The following is a 21,182-nucleotide window of genomic DNA, read 5'->3' on the forward strand; positions in this document are numbered from 1 at the left end:
TAAATATTGTTTTATAATGAACTTGTATTTGAATATATGGTTCAGCTCAATGAAGGTAATTGCTTCCTTAAATGCAATCTTGGGTATGAATTGAACACATACACTCTAGTACACATGAATGTTGGATGACTTTATATTTTTCATTATTAAAAGCAATCACATCCAATGCCAAGTTGGTAGATAGGTTGACCAAATAAGGCTTTGCATTGAAAATGTTTTACAAACTGATTATCCAAAAGGTGCTTTTTTATGTTTACAAGATAAAACAAAAACATCGAATGGTGTATTTGTTAACGTAGGACCCTATTTACAAAGGTTTACCATTCAGACCTGCCTCCCCTTGGGGAATTTTTTAGATGCACCTCTGGTTACAGCAAAATAACATTCACCAGTGGATAGAGAATGGTCGCTACTGAAATAGTGTTACTTCCCGAGATACAATTATATTTGAAGAATTCAGGAATTCGGTTTTCAACGCAACCATTATGCTGGTAAGCCAAAGCGATGTGGATAATGTATTTATTCAGTGTTAAAAGCCTCCCTCAGTCACGACTTTTCCAGGAGGTTTCTGCATTGGCTTGTTCAGCCATTCGCATTTTAATTCGTATTTGGAGGTGGAAAGAAAACAAGAGTGTCCCACATCAATAACCACACGTTGACAGAATTGAAATATCTGCTCAAACAGATTCGCAAATTCATTTGTATCACCATCTCCTTGGCCATCCTGCAAGTCACTTATGTATGGGAATTTCGCAGATCAGAGGGCCACCAATGCTTTCCGGGAACGTGCTACATTGCAGGCGTGGGTAACTGCGCTCAGCTCTCTTACCTTGTAAGTCGAAATTGTGTATCATTCAGTAACAATGCAGGGAGCAGCAGTTTATAAATAAAAATGCAGTACCGTGCTTGTATGTCAAATGCCGATTTAGAAATGTTCACGCTATGGAAATTAAATGACAACAGCGCCCCTAGGAAAACATCTGTACGAAGTACTGCATATTACATCGCTTTGTATTTCCAGTAATGAGCTAAGATTCAGGGAAAATTATACACTCTGAACTGGTGAGTGAGGACATGGCGTAACTCAAAGGAGATGTACTGCTCTGTATTCTTCAGCTGTACAGGTTCAACTGCTTATCTTCTTAGACAATTTCAGGCGTATATAACTCTAGGCGAATAAGTACGCATTGTGCACATTCCGAAAAGTATTGTCGTTCTTAGAATCCATGTACAGTACTGTATTATGCCTTAAGTCACACCATACCAACGTAACCCCTTAGCCTATCGTTAAAATAGCGCACGAGCAAATAGCTTTCTCTAAGAAGCATACCAAGTGAAAAGTTACAGATCTTACTTGTAACATTTGTGTAAACTACAAATAATACATATAAAAGAAAACATTGCATAAGCTTGAGAACACTGGGTAAATACGTTTGGCTATACATGTTAACGATAGTACGTACATCTTATGTGGGGAGCGGTGGTGCAATGGTGAGCGTGCTGCACGTTAACCCAGCTCCCAGTTTTCAATCACCTGCCACAGTTATCAAAACCGGTTACCATCAGAACCGGTTAAAATAATCAAATTCGACGACATACAGCGTTAGGGGCAGGTCTTCATCCAGTAGTGGATTGCCAGAACACTTTAAATTGATTGAATGTAAACTTACACAAAAAAGTGCGATTGCCCACAAGGCTGTATGGTAAACCCAAACAATTGAGTTGTGGTCATAGCATGTGCTTCACCTAAATAGACGGACGAGCTTCAAACTAAAGTAACTTTTAAAGTTTGTGCTCTTATTGTCAAATAATTCTGACCAACGCTTTTGTGGGTAGTTAAACATTCTATGAGCAGGGGTAGTAGTCAATATGCAAAGTTGTCTTGATACCAGGCATGAACACACGAGGTGACATAGGGTCATTAAACCAAAAGATACGCGTATACAAGTTTCGTACTAGCTAAAGGGCTTTCCGTGGCGTGTGTGTGCGTGCTATGTATGATGGGGAGCGGTAGTGTAGCTCACGGCCAACACCAGTGACGATTATCTGAACCGGTCCTGGGTCCTCCCTCTAAGTTGACTCAGCCTCAAAACAAAAAACATCGCCACTGGGGAGACAAAGGCGGCCGCGCGTGGTCCTGGCCAACCCACCCCCGCGTGTGCCGTGCCGGCCTTCAATAGGTGCTTGCTTAACAGCACTTGCCCCGACAAGCTTCAAATCTAGAATTAAATAGTCTGTTAAGGCTACGCGGGGGATCTTTGTCTTTGTGCGTGCTTGTATTTGATGGGTTCGTATGTGTTGGCCAAAGCAGGACCGTGGGATCAGAGATATACAGCACCGCAATTCATCTCGCTGCATTACTTAGGGGCCGTCCATAAATGACGTCATGCGATTTTTAACCCCCCCCCCCCCACTTCGTCACACGACGTCACAAAAAGTCAGACCCCCCCTCAAATATGACGTCACAAAGCTCTGCCCCCCCCTCCCCCAAATAAAACATGCTTCAAATCGCTTTAAATTATTGTCATTGTCGTGCGTATTTAACGTGGCGCTGCACTCTGATGTTGTAGGAGAAACATTTATTAAAATTTTTGATTTAAAGCTTTCATGACTGCAGAGATTCATATTATTGGTTATTTAGGTAAAGTCACGTAGAAGAGAAAAAAATTATTTAATTGTTTTCTATTTTTATTATGTTAGTTTCCCTTCTACGTGACTTTACCGAACCAAGAATATTTATTAAAAGTCTATTTAATTAAGTAGAACGTGCTGTCTATATTTATTTAAAGTTGCGCATTTTGATGTGACGTCACATTTCTCACCCCCCCCCCCCCTCGTCACAAATCGTCACAAATGTCTGACCCCCCCTCCTAGGTGCGTGACGTCATTTATGGACGGCCCCTAAGGGGTTGACGGGATATGCGTACTGCAACAGAATTGTTGGTATGAGCACTATCCAGGCTGAAGCCTGCTTTGCTTGCGAACAGAGGTTACTTGCGTTGGGGGTAGCGTTTACATTACGCGTCCATGTGCTCAAAAATGAATATTTACACGAAACAGTGTCATTCTTTGCAGTTAAATCTGCTTCGTAATTCTTTTGTGCATGTCTAGAGACACACGCCGTGAATTTGATACGGAATCGCGGACTTAAAACACATTCCTGCGGAGGGAGCTGGTAGGAACGTTGGGTGGCTCGGTCAATGGCCAGTGTCAACGGCGGCGTGGTGTATTCCGCAAATATGCCCGACTGTGAGGGCGGGCACAAGCCGGCGTGAGTAGGTTAAACGTTGAGTTTTATAAGGGCACCACGGGGTGACCAGCCCCTCCCCACCCAGCCCCACCCCCCACCCAGCCCCACCCTCCCCACCCAGCCCCTCCCTCCCCACCCAGCCCCTCCCCACCCTCCCCTCTCCACCCAGCCCCACCCCTCCCATTTTTGGATGCACGACGGACGGACACAATAATCCCCTGTGGGCTGGTGTAACATGGAGGTTCCTATCAGTAAAAGGCCGTTTTAACAGATGTGCTACGAATGCGCACATTCGAATTATTATCGATATTGTTCAAATCCTACACACACACAAACAATCAATAACAGGCAGACAGGGCTCTGGAACTGGGCCAAAGTGCAAGGTTATGAAAGAACAAAATTTTGGAGCAGTCCATTGAGATACGGGGAATTAGGTGGGGGTTGTTAAAAGCTGTGCAGACAGGGACGCAGTAAAAAAACACCATTCGCGAGACGGAACACAATCACCGCGTTGTAGTATAAACCTCTAACCAATTAGCAGTGGAGTGGTGATAAGTAAAGTGCCTGCGGAGACTTGCGTAGGTGATACGTTTGACGAGCCACCCCTACAGCTTCGCAGTGAGCCGTACCACACGTGTCAAAGGCAGCTGCTTAGCTTGGGGCAATGGCTGTGGCCAAAGTTTCCCGAGCCAACTTTTAAAACGTCTCTCTGCTGCTGGTGCCGCCGCCGCTGGCTTATGTTGTTAGGCACATCAGTACATTCAGCAGGTTGATAGAGCCATCGTTTGCAGTGTTGTCCCCCGTTCACTGCCCGAGTGGTGAGTTGGTTGCGTGTGCACGTCCTGTCGTTCGCGTGGTCAAGGAATGTGTCAAACCAAACGGATGTGCCGTGCAATGGTAGCAAATTGAATTCCTCGTTGTCATCTACTGCACTCGCCGTACCTTTAATTGTGCCTTGAATTGGTAAAACTGATAAGTCGTGGGGTTTTCTCGAGTTCGTTCAGTGGTCTGATTGGGTTCATTGACTGAAATTTGGCTGCAATGTATTTTTGTCCATATCTCTTGTGTTAAGATTAGCTACTTTTTTTTAGAAAAAAAAAAGTTATGTTTGAGTACCGTACTGCAACATCATTGTTTTATTCGTGTTCTTCACATTGTAAAATAGCTATTCATGTTGTTGATGATTTTTATTTCTGCTGTCACGTGACGTTAGTGGATAGCGCACCGCGCCATGACAGCCGGGTTAGATTCCCAGCCATGGTTCATGTATTGACATCTAACCCAGACCCGGGCAGTGCCATTCACCAATATGCCCTGGACAAGCATGGTGCAGTCAGTATATGAAAGCGTGAATATGCCTCTAAGCAGTGGCTTTGCCAAATGGCTGTCAATTCTTTTTTAAAATACTTTAACGTATTATCTTGTACTTTTACGTTGTGTTATTCGTCATATCACGGTGTGAATGCTGCACTGTCTCACTGATATTATTTTCAACAATATGCATTTTAGTTAAGAATAATATTTATAATAAATTGTAAACGATTACAGGGGTTAAATCTTGATTTGAAGCTTTTCGTGACTTTCGGTAGATAGAAAAAATAATTATTTCAATTTGTTTTTCTATCTCCGTGACTTTACCGAAAGAACCAGAGAGTATTACAGGGGTTATTAAATTGCTACGTAACGTTACATTTGTCAGCTTCTGCAATGTTATTCTTGTCTTTACGTGACATAGCCGTTAAATACAATTTCATACGGAATAAACTTGGAAGGGATCATAGTAAGCCCCATTCACTTGCCCCACGTGTTGGGTTACATTTTAACTCTCGTGCATTGCCTACACTGGTGAATTGCTATGCGATATATGAGTGCTATCAAATTATATAAAACATTCTAAACACATTTTGGAGTGTTCCTTTGACGCCCAAATGCAATTTGAACCCCCCAAAAAATCGGGTTGATTATAATGATTAATGACATGAGTGATTAAAGCAGTCTGCGGTTGGGAAAGCACCGAAATTATCATTTACCATCCACATTTCTAAGCTTTAGCTTAGGAGTGATACCTTCACGATCCTATACGGCTTTTGTTTTTGGAAACATTATTTTGGGCTCCTCCGTGGCATGAAGCACTGGTGTTTACCGGCTTAATAATAGCAGTCAGTAATGGGGTGGGAGCAGGGATCAATATCCCTATTACACAATGGGACAAGACTACACTCAGTGCTTGCTCAGTGTACAATGTAAAGATGGGGTGGCTGAGTGGCGTGAGAGTATGCAGTTTGCGTAGTGGGTTTGGCGTGAGCCCGAGTGCAGGGAATAACATGGGCTTCTGCTATTCAATTTCCCCCCTCTTCGTAATCCGTCCCCTGGTAGTCCGATCCCTGGCCTGTGTGGCCCGGTGCAGTTACACCGCCTGCACACTCGACAACTATGCTGTCAGCATGCCTGTCCACGATCTGGTTCTAGCAGCTGTCCAATCAATTTCGTAGGGCTGTATCCCACTGCACTACCGTCCAGCGAAATAATTTTTCAAAGGTTCTTTGAACTTTTAAAGGCGTGCATACGCTATGTATTGCAATGCCCAGAAATTAGGATGTCCGTCCATCCTTACATCCATTTTAGGATGCTTCACATGCTTTCGTGAAAACGTCAGTATTCTGAAACCAATACCGATAAAAACGTAACACGCTTTACCACTGCCCAGATCTAGATGCTGCTTATGCAATATTTCCATGTTATTAATGTAAATAAAAAAAAGTAACACTGTGCTGTGTGTGAATATTAGGATACGTGCGTATGTGAGTCTTAACATACTTGCCATGTGCCTCTGCAGAGCTTTAGCGCGTTTCCGGGCACGTTTCCCTGTGCAGTTTGACCCCCTAACTAATGGCGGCTTCCTTGATGGGCTTCCTTGCCAGCTTGGCTCTATTTGAAACGATCACCTGTGAGACATTCTGCTGATGAACACAAGTCTGGAAAGCCATTAGGCTGATCGAGTATATATATGAGGAACTAAAGAACACCTCTTTCAAGATGCCTGTCTAGCATGGAAGAGTAGGCCAAATACCCTTTAGAGAGGCTCTCGAGAGCTTCCTCTAGTAGAAGTCCTTTTGCAAGCAATGACTTAAGAATGAAATTGCAAAGGCTGTATCTTTGCCCTTGGAACAATGTAGAGACATTTAAATATATATTTTATTACCCATAGAACATGTTCAATATAGTTTAGGGCATATATTTTTTGGATATTACCCATACATATGAGTATATAAATGCAGTGATGTCAACATAGTGCTATGAAGGTATTCTCTAAAGTAATTTAAGTGTGTTTTTTCCGTAACGAAGCTTCAAACTCATGTTGAATAGTCGGGACACACTGCCTAAATAAGAACACTCGCTATTTAATCTTCCTTTGAATGTGATCCTGGATACCACAGTTACACATCAACAGGTTTAATTCACCAATCTAGAATTGAAGCTTTCGTGACTGCAGAAATTATACTGCAGTTTGCCGTTCTCTATGTGCTATGTACGTGTTGTCCCCCTGTGTGTTCCCTCGCTATGTGCTTTACCCCATTTCCACCTGATGACGAGTGCTTGTGTTGCGTTCAAAACGTCGTGATTTATTTTAATTTAATTTATTTAACATTTATTTTATTTCTACATACGTGACTTTACCGAATAAACCAATGAGTGTAATTCACTGTTGGTGTGGTGTCAGACTGGTTAGTGAACTGCACTATGAACCAATACCTGGGTCTGCCCTTCACCAACAGGCACTGAAAAGAGGAGGCAAACAACCGTCATGATTGACACGGTTTTGGGGAAGCCTTTATTCTGCAGTGGATTGATAGGGGGCAGTAAATTATGAAGTTAATTATTATTCACATTTTTTACTTTCTGGTACAGAATTTCACTACGTATTTCAAGTCGTGAATTTGGCTTATAACAATGACACGCGATGGTTGACCACATCTGAAGCCATATTTATTGGGCAGGAGACACACTGCCAAATCCTCAAATCACCAGGCGAACGGATCCACTCAAACCATCACTGCTGTGTGAAAAATCACACTCGGTAACCAAGCGTGCCGACTGCTACGCTGGTTGGCTGCCTATTACTTGCCAAGACATCAACGGGAAATGTATTCACGTGCATGGAAACCCCGATGCGTTCATTAACTTCCGCAGATTACTGCCAGTCAGATCAGGTGAACTAATGGCAGCAGACAGGTTTGCTGGCTGGTTCGCCTGGCTGGCTCGGTAAGATTAAACCAGACTGACACGCCTCTGTCTGGCTTGGGACGTACTGATGCCCTGAGGGGGCTGGTATCAGGCAGCTTCGGAAGGCCCGAGCCAGGGTTGCGGTACTGTGCCAATTTTACTGGTGGCAGATCCATACATGCGCTTCTACTGTGGCAGCCGATGCACTCCCGTTGCATTAATGCCAGGCGTGCACTCACTCTTGAGTCGATGGGCTTCAATCGCAAGAGTAGGCAATTGTGCGTCGGTGTCAAAGGCCAATTGATAGTAAATGCCATTAAGATAATAATAATAAAAAAACAATCATCGTCCTATGTTATTCGTTTCAAAAGTCTTCTTTTTGCAAGAGGTGAGCTTAGTCAGCTTCTACAAAGTGTTACCATCGATTCACAAAGTAAAATACACAGCGATAAGAATAAATTAACCTTCGTGGCCTATCAACTGGTTATGTATATTGCACTGAATTACAAATACAGCAAAGTTCTTTATTTTTGCCAAAGTGTAGTCTTTGATCTTTGTTGAGACTTGCAACTATTACAGAGGTTTTATTATGAAGCAAATGTTCACTTTCGGCCTCAATGCGTGCTCTGTCTTGAGGCACATCTCGGTAAATCACAACCTCAAGAAATATTTGCAATGCACTCATTGTCATGGGTTTCATCCCAACCCTGACGCCCGTATATTTAGAAACATGCGTTTAGAATATTTGGCTTCTGCTATATATTTCCAGGTGATAGGCCACTTCATTGAGCTATCATTTGTGGACAGGTTGCTTCTGAAAATAGAGCTGTATAGCTCAGTGGGCCTTACCTGGTAAAATAAAAAAATTTGTTTATTGTCCGCTCATCACGTTCATAGTCAAGCACATCAGAGGTGCCCCCAGTGAGCAGTGGAACATTCCGTGTCCGTGTCTGTGGGTGGGTATGTGCCTCACGTGCAACAAGCCACATTGACCGGACTTAAGGTCAGTCGTCAGAAAGGACCCACACTAAGAACAATGCGTTACATAACGCCAGCCAGATAAGCGAGCGTAAACCTGTCTTATTCTCTTTTTACATTTGAAATATTTTGTCTTGTGAGCAGGATGTATCGGTCTGTGTGATAAGCAACAACGTGCGCTTTGCCCCGTGCATGAGGTTGAGGGCAGCTACGAGAGACGTTTATCATCGTGGCCAAATCAGTCGTGAACCCAAGTACACACAGGCATTTTTATCGTAAAATCACAACTATCCAGACTAACGGTGTAACAATTAATTCCCACAAGCAATTCTATGAATTGTGGCCATTCAGTGTCACTATTTTTTTTAAATATTTGTTTTACATATGTATAATATAGATATATAAATGTAGGTATACAGTGCTTTACGTAAATGCAGGAATCGCATTAACATATTACGTAATGTACGTCTATTGTAAAAAGATTTATTATTTTAAAGGATCATTCCATGCGTGGCTCTTGGACCTCGCCACTTAATATTAATCAATGAATCAGTGCATCGTGACAATCATGACGAGGGCGACATGTGTGTGCTCTCATCTTCCTAGCTACAACATTATCTTCGATTGGCTGGCCAAGACGTAACACAATAAACATTTATTATAAAGCTACGGCAACACTTAAAACTATTTTGTGACTGCCACAGTCAACAAAAATAAGATGTAATCCATAGTGCCGTCCCAGACCATTCGACACGAGGTACAGTTTTTTTCTATAGTTATTAAAGTCATCTGCCGCTCAAAGCAACTCATGTGTAACAAGAGTTCGCGGTGCCCATGCATTAATATCAACAAGAAAACAAACTATGCTGCTACCTCAAATTATTTGACTATTTTACACAAATAGTGTAAGGTTGCATTGATGCCACTGATTTTACCAGCGTCAACAGGTTAGACTTCTATTTTAATGCTTTACAACTAAGGTTCAAAGCGGCAATGCGTTATCTTTGTTCGTCTGTCTGTCCGTCTGTCTCTCTGTTCGTCTGTAAAATGGTGCCATGATAACTGTCGTAAAGAGATAATCCAATGTAGTTAAAACGTTAGTATTTGGTTGTGTTGCTTTTACAGACTAATCCTAGAGGAAACCAGGCAAAAGTATTAGAGAGTTGCCTACAACTTGTCAATAATGTGATACATCATGTGATTTTGCTAATACAACACTGTGCTGGATGTACTTCTGAGGACAAACACATTTTGAAAGCATCACAGAAGCCATGCATTTGCGTAATTGGTCTTCCTTGTTTATTATTGATCTACTTAGGAGATTCTCTTTTCAAGTGGATCCTGCTGGGGATGTTTTTGCCGAGTAAATCTTTTCATACTTATTGGGCACTCCCACCGTCTACATTGTCTGAGTATCCATATAAAATCACGATTGCAGGAGATACATACTCAATTTCAAAGCAGATAGGGTGATAATCTGGACAGCTAGAACATCTCCCCATGCAGTTGGAGACAGTACAGCATATGGTAGTAATGGAACAGTAGATGCAGGCCCATGTCCTTGACCTACCGCGGAGCTGATCTGCCCACTGACCATCAACTTGTCATTTGTAAAATGCGCCTACCATTCTTCGACTGCGGTGGTGGGTGTCCACCTAAGACCCCATTTAAAACCACAGTGGCCTGGTCTCAGCTAGCTGATGAAAGTTTCAAGCGAGAACTTCATCATCGCTTGCACTTGGGGTTGGCAGCATCCCCCTCTCATCCTGATGCCGAGGGGAAATACCTGAGGTTCAGAAATGTGGCTCATGCAGCTGCAATGGCTGTTTTGGTGACACAGTCCAAACCTCCCCAAAGACTCTTGCTGATAGAAGAGGTGCTCGAACAGGCCCACTCCCACCGTCTACAATACATCATCCCACATTGGGGAATGAGGAGGCTTACTGCAGCCTTCGCTCGGAGGTTCGGAGAACCGTGTGGCGCTGCAAGGATAAGCGTTCGTCATGGGTTGCTGAGGAGATGGAATCTGCCTCAGCCAGCAATCACAAATCACTCTTTAACCCTTTCCCATTCCGATGACGTACGTGTACAGTTCTAACTTTTTTGGTACCGAGGCTCCCACAAGGCCATGTGGGCAGGCGTATTACACAGTTTGGAGCCAGCTGTCACATAGTGTGGTCGTGTTGCTACAGTTGTCACTGGTGAGTACAATGTCTTTAAAAACAAATTCGGATGTGCCTCTCTAAATAAAATTAACGCTGAACCACTTGTGCGTTCCGAGATTCAGCGGTGAATGGGACTCACCCTCCAACTTGCAGTCATCTCCAAACGGGAGAGGATCAATTGAACAAATGTGGCATAGGTGATGCATCTGCCAGTCATCTCAGTCAGTCAACTCCTGGCACCTGGTTTTGTCCCATGACCTCCTACGACCGAGCCTTCAACACTTGACGTGGCCTCAAAGTGCATATAGCCTGCCACATGTGCCGGATCGACATCACCGCCACTTCGTGGAAATTGGCGGTTGTTGTTGTGTGTCTGTGTTGTTGTGTGGAGTGGTGTGTGATGTGTGTGGTGCTGTGTGGTGTGGGATGTGTGTGTGTGGTGTACGATGTGTGTGTTGTATTGTTTTGGGCTTTTGGGGGGGGTGGGTGGGACTAGTACTGACAGGTGGAGAGGTTAGGTTATGGATAGAGGTGTTATGATGGATTATGTTGTGGATGGCTATGGTGATGCAGTTTTAGGAGATGGTGTGGATGTGTTGTATGTCAGGCTGAGGGGACAGGAGAGTGACGGAGTGGTATTGAGGGGAAGGGTGACTATATTTATCTACGTATGATACTCTGAAGATGTTAAGTTGAACATTGTGTGGCCGCCGTTGCCTATGATTGCCATCTTGATGGTTTGCCATTGTTGATAACCTAAACAACAGGACTGAAATGTGGAAATCTACATACCTATGTATGAGATCATATGCTAGTGACGGAACATGTATATATGGTGTTGACCAGACCAATTTACATTGTTCTAAATACGACTCAAAGCACCTTGCCTTGCTGCCCTTCAACTCCCAATGTATATGAGTTGGCCTTCTAGACTTGACGTGATTCTCACTCACCAAAGTCCTTGACTCTGCACATGTGCCTCCTCCTTTTCCCCACCTCCGATTGGCGCGGTTGGCTACGTAAGGTGTGAAAGAAGTTCAACAACATACATACAACAACTCCTTCCCCTGTCACGTGTCTCCTCAACTGTACATCTCGCTTAGGCCTCAGAAAACCTTAACACCCTCTTCCATATTTACTGCACAATAGTTAAACTCACGTTTCTACAACACTGATACCAATAATGATAAAAAAAAACACGGCCTCATGTTCCCAGGGCTTAAGGCATTTGTACGGTATTGTGACAACAATAATCCACTTACATAGAGCTGTGTGAGTCTCAAAGTTCACTGTCAGCAGAGCAGCGTTAATGCGGTAACTCTCTCAGAGGAAGGCCGGCTGATGGTCACGGTCGCCAAATCGTCTCTGAAATGCGGGCAACGTTTAAACTGGGCCATGGCTCCCAGCAGAATGACACTCATTTGGCACGGGGCTCGTAGCCTTGTCATGTGCCGATATGAAACAAACCGGGCCACGTTTGTATTTGTTTATCATGGACAGTGTTTATCGCACAAACAGGTGGCTTGCGTTTAAAGCCAAGGGCCCCATGGCACCTTCTCGGGAAGCATGTGTGTGTGTGATGTAGGTGAGATTGTGGAATCTTAATGAGCGTTCTAATTTAATTAACCTGTGGGTTTCTCTGCAAACCAGTGAGCGTTTCCAAATGAGAACATCTCTGACCTGTTTACAGTGTGGAGACAACTACAGGGCAGGCCGCTAATGAAAAGAACTAAGAGCTAATCAATCATCACAATTCTTTCAGGCACTGCACTAAATATTTTCCATGATAAAGGTATAGCAGTTAAACGAAAAATTACGAACTATAACAGCTGGTCGCACAGAGTTAAATGTGAACAATTGTTGACATTCACGGATAGACGAAAAGCACCCAACATCAAATGCACGTTCCCTGAGCAGTCACTTGTATATTTGGTGGTAACAGGACACTGATTTTTCCCTCTGCTTTGTTTCCTGTCCCTGATGGGGTGGTTAACCTACAGCCACTTTGTTTTTAAATCACAGTCGCTTTTTCAGTTTTCTAGATGTGTTTTTTTTATATATTATTTTATTGATTTGAAAGGCATTGATAAACAGTAAGTCCATTTTAGACTCTTAAATAAATGTTTAGGTTACAGCACTACATTTTAAATGAGTGTATTTTTTTAAATCAACCACGTTATGTTCTTACTGCTCCCCTGCATAAGTCAGAGAGCAAAGCATCTTTATTCGTTTCACAATACCCTGCATTAAGTAGAGGCTACACATTGATGTAGAACACACACACACGCAATCAATGCTATTCGGCCCTTCCTAATGTCTTCAGCTGGCCTTTCTTGACAACAATCACCAGACACTGCTCTTTGACCTATGGAGATGAATGGTTCAGTTTGTGTGTTTTTACAAAGACGCATTAAAGGCCTCAGCTAGAATGTGTAAAATTGTGTACAAATGCAAGTTGAGCAAACAGCCTCCTCTGACACGCGCGGGCTATGGGGCTGCGTATTTCAAATATGTTCTCGGTAGGGAATTTACCCTCTCTCTCCTTACCGCGACATACTGTTCTCTTCCTGCTCCGCACTACACACTCCATTTGTTGACATCAGCATGTGCTTTCCTATATTTGCCTTGTGCTTCGATCAGCTCTTGTGCATGAGCTCGCAGTGATTAATGCATTATGATCTCACGTACTGTGACCTATGACCAGATACACCCGGACTGTAGAGGAATGAGTTGTTTTCCTCGCACGCTTTGGGTTCTATCCGGGTGCTCCGGTTTTTTTTCCCACGTGTATAAACATCTATTGCCTGAAAACATCTTCGTGTATAGAGGAGTGAAGAACTTGGGTATATGTTGGCGTCTTCTCACCAACTGGCTGCCTTCCAACTTGTACGTGGTTCTTGAGCGATTGTGAGATGAAATTTGTATGGACGATGCTACATAAAACTAAACATTATTATTACACCATTGGAACCTCATTTGCCAGTAAAAAATATGATAATTGTTTTTTTTACCCTTCTATCTGGCAACAAAACTGACACTTTTTTTTACAAGGAGTCATGTTTGCATAGACCACAATACCTGCAGTCATAATGCAAACAAAGAACATAACTCTGATAATGTATGCACTGTCCTTGAAGTTGATCATCATTGTTATTTAAAACTAAATGTTACTGTCCTCTGCCAGGCAGGGAAATAAAGACCGACGCAAATGCTTACAACTCACACTGCTTAGAAAATCTAAACACATCTTGTGACTGACTTGCATTTTACTGGGATGATCTCTGTGGGTTGCGTGATGGCTGTTTTGCACAAACGCTGCACAGTTCAGTTCTTTGAGGCTACTTTTAAAAGCCACTGACACATTGCAGAGGAGAGTAGTACACTGATAGTAAAAGCAAACAACTCTGTTATGCATGATACTGCAGCAGTCACATTTACGGTCTGTCAGATATGTCAATCAGTTCTTCTGCACCTATACGATTAATTAATGGACATATTTTTTTATCAAGGAGATGCGTCATTTGATAAAATTATCTCAAGAAATTTGGATTGCTATATTTTTAAAAGGGATAGTAATTTTGATTTAAAGCTTTCGTGACTGCAGGGATTCATATTCTTGGTTTTTTCGGCAAAGTCACGTAGAAGGGAATTTAATATAAAACATTTTTTTATTTCCCTTCTACGTGACTTTACCGAAAGAACCAAGAATAGGGACAGTATTGTCAGGGTATTTCATTGTCAATCATTCTGTGAGTACGGTAATGGTTAAAATGTGAGATTTGTGCTATGAGAACACCACACTGGCCTTCTCTCGTGAAAAATAATGTCACGGGAGTCATTAACATTCACTTTCGAGGAGACATAACGTTTTGACAATTACCCATAAAAGTTACTGCTGGGATAAAAAAAAAACGCCATAAAAAGTGGCTTAATGATGAGGACAACAATCACTGGTCTCCCCAGCCATCAAAATATCATCCATTCCATACAGCACTGTATATATGCAGTGCGTTTTGAAATATGTTCTGTCGATTCTATCCGTAATGGCACGGCACTTGCTTTGCTTCGATGTAAATGAAATGTGGCAGCTCAGTGGTGCGTGATGGCACATTGTGACATTTGTTTTGAAGAGGCTGACAGGATGACAGACACGCGGAGACGGATAGAGAATTGGATAGTGAGTGTTGTATTAGTGCTCTTGTTAGTACGAGTGTATCGATACAGGCAGACAACTGTAAAAAATATACGCAAGGACAACGATCTGTCCGTTCAGCCTCATAAAGCACAGGGTCAACTGTTGTGAGTGAGCACCTATTACGATCCACACTACACTTATTTAACTTAGTCTACGCAATGCTGATGCTGCCACAATACAATAGGTACTTATTAAGGCTAAGTCAACCACGCACACAGACACACATGTATGGGCATGCAGGAATTCATTGATATGAATGCATAAACATGTGCGCAACATACTTTGTATATTTATCAGATTGGACGCAGGGCAAAGGCAGAGGCTTAACGTGAATACTTTTACTATATTGCAGAATATATTACAAACAACTTGCGCAATAATAAAACAGAAACATGTTGTGCGTATTGAAATTGAAATACCTATGCTTGGCTCTTATTAATTGCAAAACATTGGCATGGCATAGCATCCATAGAGTTGTACATATATTTTCTTATTTGTTAAATCTTTTTCCTTCCCCCCCCGTTTATTACATTTTTGCGATCGGCATCATGTCAGAAGACGAATAATCCATTAGACAATCTTACAGAGTCGCTCTCAGTCTCTCAGAGAACAACTACGGAATATATTTTTTCAGGTTCCTCTCCATAAACACTTCAATTGGCCTTTTAATCTCTGCACAGTAGGGGGCGCACTTTCCCACACACTGCTATATGACAATTTTTTGCATAACTTTTAAATCGGTATTTTTAATGTGTGCATTTTATTACATACATAATTCAAAGTTTTACTGAGACACTAAAAATACTATGTAAGGTACTATACACGTGCTGTATGTGTGTGTGTATATAGAGATTTGGTGAATGAGCAAAAGGCCTTTCAATTTAACACGTAGGCTTTTGCGACCAATATTATATCCATAAGGATAAGGCTTTCAATTGTGAGATCTTGAGTTCAAATCCCAACCAAGGTCAATGTAATAATTCCAATCATCACTATAAATAATGTTTACCATGATGGCCATCATCATCATCCAACTGGGCACGACCTGGTGGGTCTGCACAACTCGGTGGTGCTTCCCTAAGATCACAACAGGGGCTCTCTCACGTGAATATTTGTACTTTGGCCATGGGAATGTGGCATGAGTGCATCGCCGCCGAATCGGAACCAGGAATGAGAGCCACTTTCAGAATGCCTATGCACAACTAACATGAAATAGACGTAGGCACATGCACAATAAGCTTGTGAATATACAGATCAACAAAGGAAAAGATCCCCACCCCTATAGCCTTAACGGACTTTTTGGTAAAGTTAGCAAGCACCTCTGAAGTGTGCCACAACACAATGAGGGTGTGGGTGGCCAGGACCACGCCTGGCTGCCTTTGTCTCTCTCGTGGTGACCTAGGGGAAGTCCAGGACCGGTTCAGATAATCGTCACTGGTGTTGGGAGTGAGCTGGAATCGAACTCGGGTCTTTGGGTTCTTAGTGCAGCGCACTAAGCACGACACTACATCATCAACGTAACGTACACACACACATTTCTAAGCTTTGCTACACCATGCCTTAAAGCTTGTGAATACACAAATCTACAACAACAACCACTATTGAGTGGTTGGTGATGTCACCACCACGGCACTTGTGCCAGGCTATGTGCACCTTGAGGCCACATCACGTGTCACAGGCTCGCTGCTGGCAGGTCACGGGGGAGAGTCCCAGGTGTTGTAGGTTGACTGACCGAGATGACTGACAGATGCCACGCCACCCCGTGCTCCCCACTACAAATCCACACCACACATCTATCAACGTTCTCCCCATGCGCCTTTTGTTCAGTGTTGTGCTAAAAGATTGTGAATACACCAATCAAAATCACACACACACATTTCTAAAATTGCCTCCCCCCCACCCCACTGCTCCCATCCACCCCACGTGGCTTTATGCAACAGTGTGCTAAAAACACGCACGCACAAGGCTGGCGTTGTAGGGAGTTGCCAGTGCTCAAAGGGATACCGGGGAGACTTGGTTCGTACTGGTTTGGGCAGCGTGGTGGGAGGGCAGGGGAGGGACACCTCGTCCCCATGTCCCCTGCCTCTTAAATAGACACCGGCGTGCCGAGTGTCCCCCCATCCGTGGCTCAGAGAGAGAGAGAGCAGGGGGGTGGGGGGCAAAGGGGGTAACACGGATCACCGTCATAGCTAGGGGGGTAGGGTGGCAGCCCAGAAGCAATAACAACCCGTGGGCTCGCTTGGAGGTGAGTGTAGGGAGCAGGGTGCGAACGTTCGTCGTCTTCAACGGTGCCTGGCATGTCGTGTAAAGTTCATTGATGGCATTGTCATCATGGACTGTGTTGTTGTTACCTTTCACAGTATTGAGGTTTTTACTCTATAACATCAGTATGCTATAACAGTGCTGTATATAAATACTAGATTCAATTGGTTGGACATTGCATCACACTTTTGTGTCATTGTTATTCTACGATTACAAGTATTACACCGTACGGTGTTGCATAATAAAGCGATAATGTGTCACATACATACAAAGAAATACGGCATGCTTTATCATAACTGTCTTACGGAGATAATTGCTGCCATTCGAAGCGGCATGACGATCAGCCACATTGCGTATATGTAGAGAGATCTCCCAACGTTCATTTAGACCAGAAGACGAGAGACGCGGAGGGTGAGGGGCACGCTCTGATCCAAGCCCTGCTGCCTCACCTGCGCCTGCGATGGTGAAGCGGTTCAGCCGTTTGACCCCCGGCTACTTTCGCCTGCTGCAGGTAACCACGACATTTGTATACATCGACAATTTAGCTGGCCTGTAATAGAGCACGGTGGAGGTGGGGGTTAGTGGATCGCACAAAAGTTGAGAAACTCCATTCCCAGTGGGCGGCGAGGTGCCAGTTCCTAGCTCGTCGGAGAAGGGAGTAACAGCAAAAAATGTGGACCTCCACCTGGCATGGGATACAGTGAATCCCCCTCGCACGCGTGAATTTCTCCGGGTGCTCTGGTTTCCTCCCACATGTAGAGACACGTGTATTGGCTGATAACACCTTGATATCGAGAGTACCGCAAAGCTTGGGCAATTGTTGGAGCCTGCTCACCGTGTGGCTGCCTTCCTGCTGGTCTGTGGTTCCTTGCGCATGTGAGTCGTTCTCTCTTCGAGAGTGAGCGAATACTCATACTGTTCCCGTTCCAAGTTGAAATGGTTATTAATCTGCTCAAACCTAACATGCCAATGGGCAGGCAACCTCGAACTTAAATAACTACGAAGGAAAAGGTGAAGCTCAGAAATCACTTGCTCACGCCACTCCTAGCTGAAGGGTCTCCACTAGAGACATCTCTACATCTAAAGTGTATTTTGGTTTACTCTTCCACGCTGGTCAGACGATTGAAAAAACCCACACTTTACACCACCATTGCAAGTCCAGTGTGCTAACCATTACTCTCTGGTAGTATTCCTAAATAATGAATGTTAATGTAAAATCCCTCTCGTTTGCCACATCGCCATTGACGGGTAGTTGTTTTCAATATGACACAGTACTTGGACATAGTGTATCCATGCTAAAAACTGTAGCTTTTTGTACGCATGTGTGCGTATGTAGCTGCGTGTGTCTGTATGTGTATAGGAAGCGGTAGTGTAGTGGTTAGCAGAGGTGGGACAAAGTCATTGTTATGCAAGTCCAAGTCGAGTCGCAAGTCATCAAATTCATGACTCGAGTCTGACTCGAGTCCAAGTCACATGACTCGAGTCCACATCTCATAGGTGGGACAAAGTCATTGTTATGCAAGTCCAAGTCGAGTCGCAAGTCATCAAATTCATGACTCGAGTCTGACTCGAGTCCAAGTCACATGACTCGAGTCCACACCTCTGGTGGTTAGCGCACTGCACTATGAACCCGGCGACCAGAATTGGATTCCTGCTCACGGCCAACACCAGTTATGATTATCTAAATTGGTCCTGGGCCTCCCCTAGGTCGACTCAGCATTAAATAAGTACTTGGTGTGTAAACATCGCCACTGGGGAAACAAAGATGACCGGGCGTAGTGATGGCCATCAACCCTCTCTCGTGCAGTGTCAACCTTCATAGGTGCTCGCTAACTGCGCTTGTTTCAATAGTCTGTTAAAGCTGTAATTGGGGCTTTTCGTCTTTGTATGTGTATTGTGGGGAGGAGTGTTTTAATGGTTAGTGCACTGCACTAGAAAACTTGGATTCAACTTGCATTCAATTCCCGAACGTGCCTGACACCGTTGGCAATGCGTGATTGGTTCATGTCCAAGGCCTCTCAAGTCAACTCAGCCGTATATGATTAGCAGGTGCAGCATATTCGTAAATACAGTGTCATCAATGGGGAGTTAAAGGTTGGGGGGGCATGCCTGACGCTGGCCACATTTACTAAATGATGAACATTTGTCTTTTGTGAGGTGTTTCTGGTTTGTAAGAACTCTAACAATTAAACCTTTGTAACTTAATATTTGCCTCAAAGTTCAGAAGTTATGGTCCAAGAATAAATGGCAAATATAGAAATTGTTCTTTCGACCCCAATGCTCCTTATGGATGGAACTATATTGCATCTCATTAACCCTAAATAATATTTCCCTCCTTGGTAGTTTTATGAATGGGCAATTTGACTAATTGTTTGGTCAATATTAATGTAAGTGCTTTTATGAGCATACCATAAAATAAAAAATAACTGCAAATTAATTGATTTTTAAAATATTTATACAGATCAATGTGCATTTTATTTACTTAATGTTTCATTTGATTTAAGGTCTTCACTACTGAAAAAAATTGCGTGAAAGAGTAGGCCAAAATCCCATGTAGAGGGGCTCTCCAGAGCTTCCTCTAGTGGAGGCGATAGGGGAACGTTGCCTTTGTGTGCGGCCGCGTGTGCCCTGTTCAGCTGCAGACCCAGTCGGCACAGGAGCTGGCGTGCGGGCACGCTGAAACCCGCACCAACCGCGCCGCCTTGCTTCTCAGCCTCCTGGGCCTGGCGCTCAGCTCCTACAGCCTCAAGCGCATGCGAGCGCTGCAGCTCACGAGCGAAGAGTGATGGCTTGCCCGCTCGCCCACTCGCTCGCTCGCTCGCACGGTACCGCCTCTCCTCCTGGAGATCGACCCTTGTGTCAATGACTACTTGACTGCGACGACAGCGACGCTGTTGTCGCCGCTGTAACAATTGTACAATCAACCCCAAACCCCTTCCCCCTACACCCTCCCCGGATCCTGTTCCGGGGAGGGTCGGGGGGGGGGAGGTGGGGGGGAGGTGGCAGGTTCATATTTTCTGTAGCTCAGCCCCAAACGGCTCCGGGTGAAATTAAGCCCTGATTTAATTAATGCAATTTCTATTTTTGTATCCCCACCCTACCCCCCCCGCTCAAATTAGCATTGGGCAGGGCTCATCTCTGTTAGGATACTTAAGTCACTGGTGTGGAAATTCCACATTGACTTGTCTCCCCATAGGGTGACCATAGTTGAACTATCATAGATCCATAAAGAAAACACGTTGCCTATTACTGCAACATTAATTACCAGCGAGGCTTCTGTGCATGTCGATGCACTGTGTAGAGGCTTGCAAGGCAGTGTGGGTTGTTTTTTTGCCAAAATTCCATGCAGCTTAGACACTTACCTTTTTTTTATGCCAGCAATGCAAATCATATTCCTTAGAAATGGAATGATTAGACATGTTAACTATGTTCTGTAAAATGTTAGAAAATGAAAATTATCCACAAGGCTTAAGCAATTCAGGTTGCATGCAGCCTTCAATATAAATCAAATGTAAATGATATGATAGCCACAGCAATAATTCTGCATTTAGACAATAAACATCCACATATTGCATTGGCACTTTATTGGGCTTCCTCAATGTAGCAGAGGGGACTCAAATTCACATCTTGACGAAACAGCTGGAAAACAAATTACTCCATCTTTTCTGAAATATACATTGAATAAAAAACACATTGTCTAACATGTAAATCAAGCACTGTGTGTGTGTGCAAGAACATATATGCACACACAAAGCATTGTGGTTGCTGTGTTTGTTTAAGATTGGGTGTGCAGTTTTTAGTTGTATGTAGAGTTTTATTTCCGGTTTTTTTCTGGCTGTCTCTGTGATTTTGTGAACAAGAAATGATTAACTCTCACCTGATTAAATAAAGGGCATTTAATGCCATTGAACTTGTACGAGACATCGTAATGCAACACTCACATGGCTGAATAAGGACATTGGATGGAATTGTGGACACCAAAGTGAAAACACATGGCCTGAGTAAACTAAAAGCAGTTGTTTCAGTCTCTGCTTAATTCCTGCATACACAGAGCTAAAATACTCATACGTTTCTGCCTTATGAGAGTCCTCTTGAACCGTTAAGAATG

General features: G+C 43.5%; 1 long non-coding RNA gene across 1 annotated transcript; it reads left to right on the top strand.

Moving 5' to 3' along the window:
• The first annotated feature begins 16,990 nt into the window (after positions 1-16,990).
• On the top strand, positions 16,991-20,798 carry LOC144935734 (uncharacterized). The gene is made up of 3 exons (XR_013637335.1): positions 16,991-17,057; positions 17,462-17,585; positions 19,711-20,798. It is a non-coding gene; the product is annotated as an uncharacterized LOC144935734 (long non-coding RNA).
• Positions 20,799-21,182: the final 384 nt, after the last annotated feature.

Source organism: Lampetra fluviatilis, chromosome 14 (genome assembly GCF_964198595.1).
Source record: "Lampetra fluviatilis chromosome 14, kcLamFluv1.1, whole genome shotgun sequence".
NCBI lineage: Eukaryota > Metazoa > Chordata > Hyperoartia > Petromyzontiformes > Petromyzontidae > Lampetra > Lampetra fluviatilis.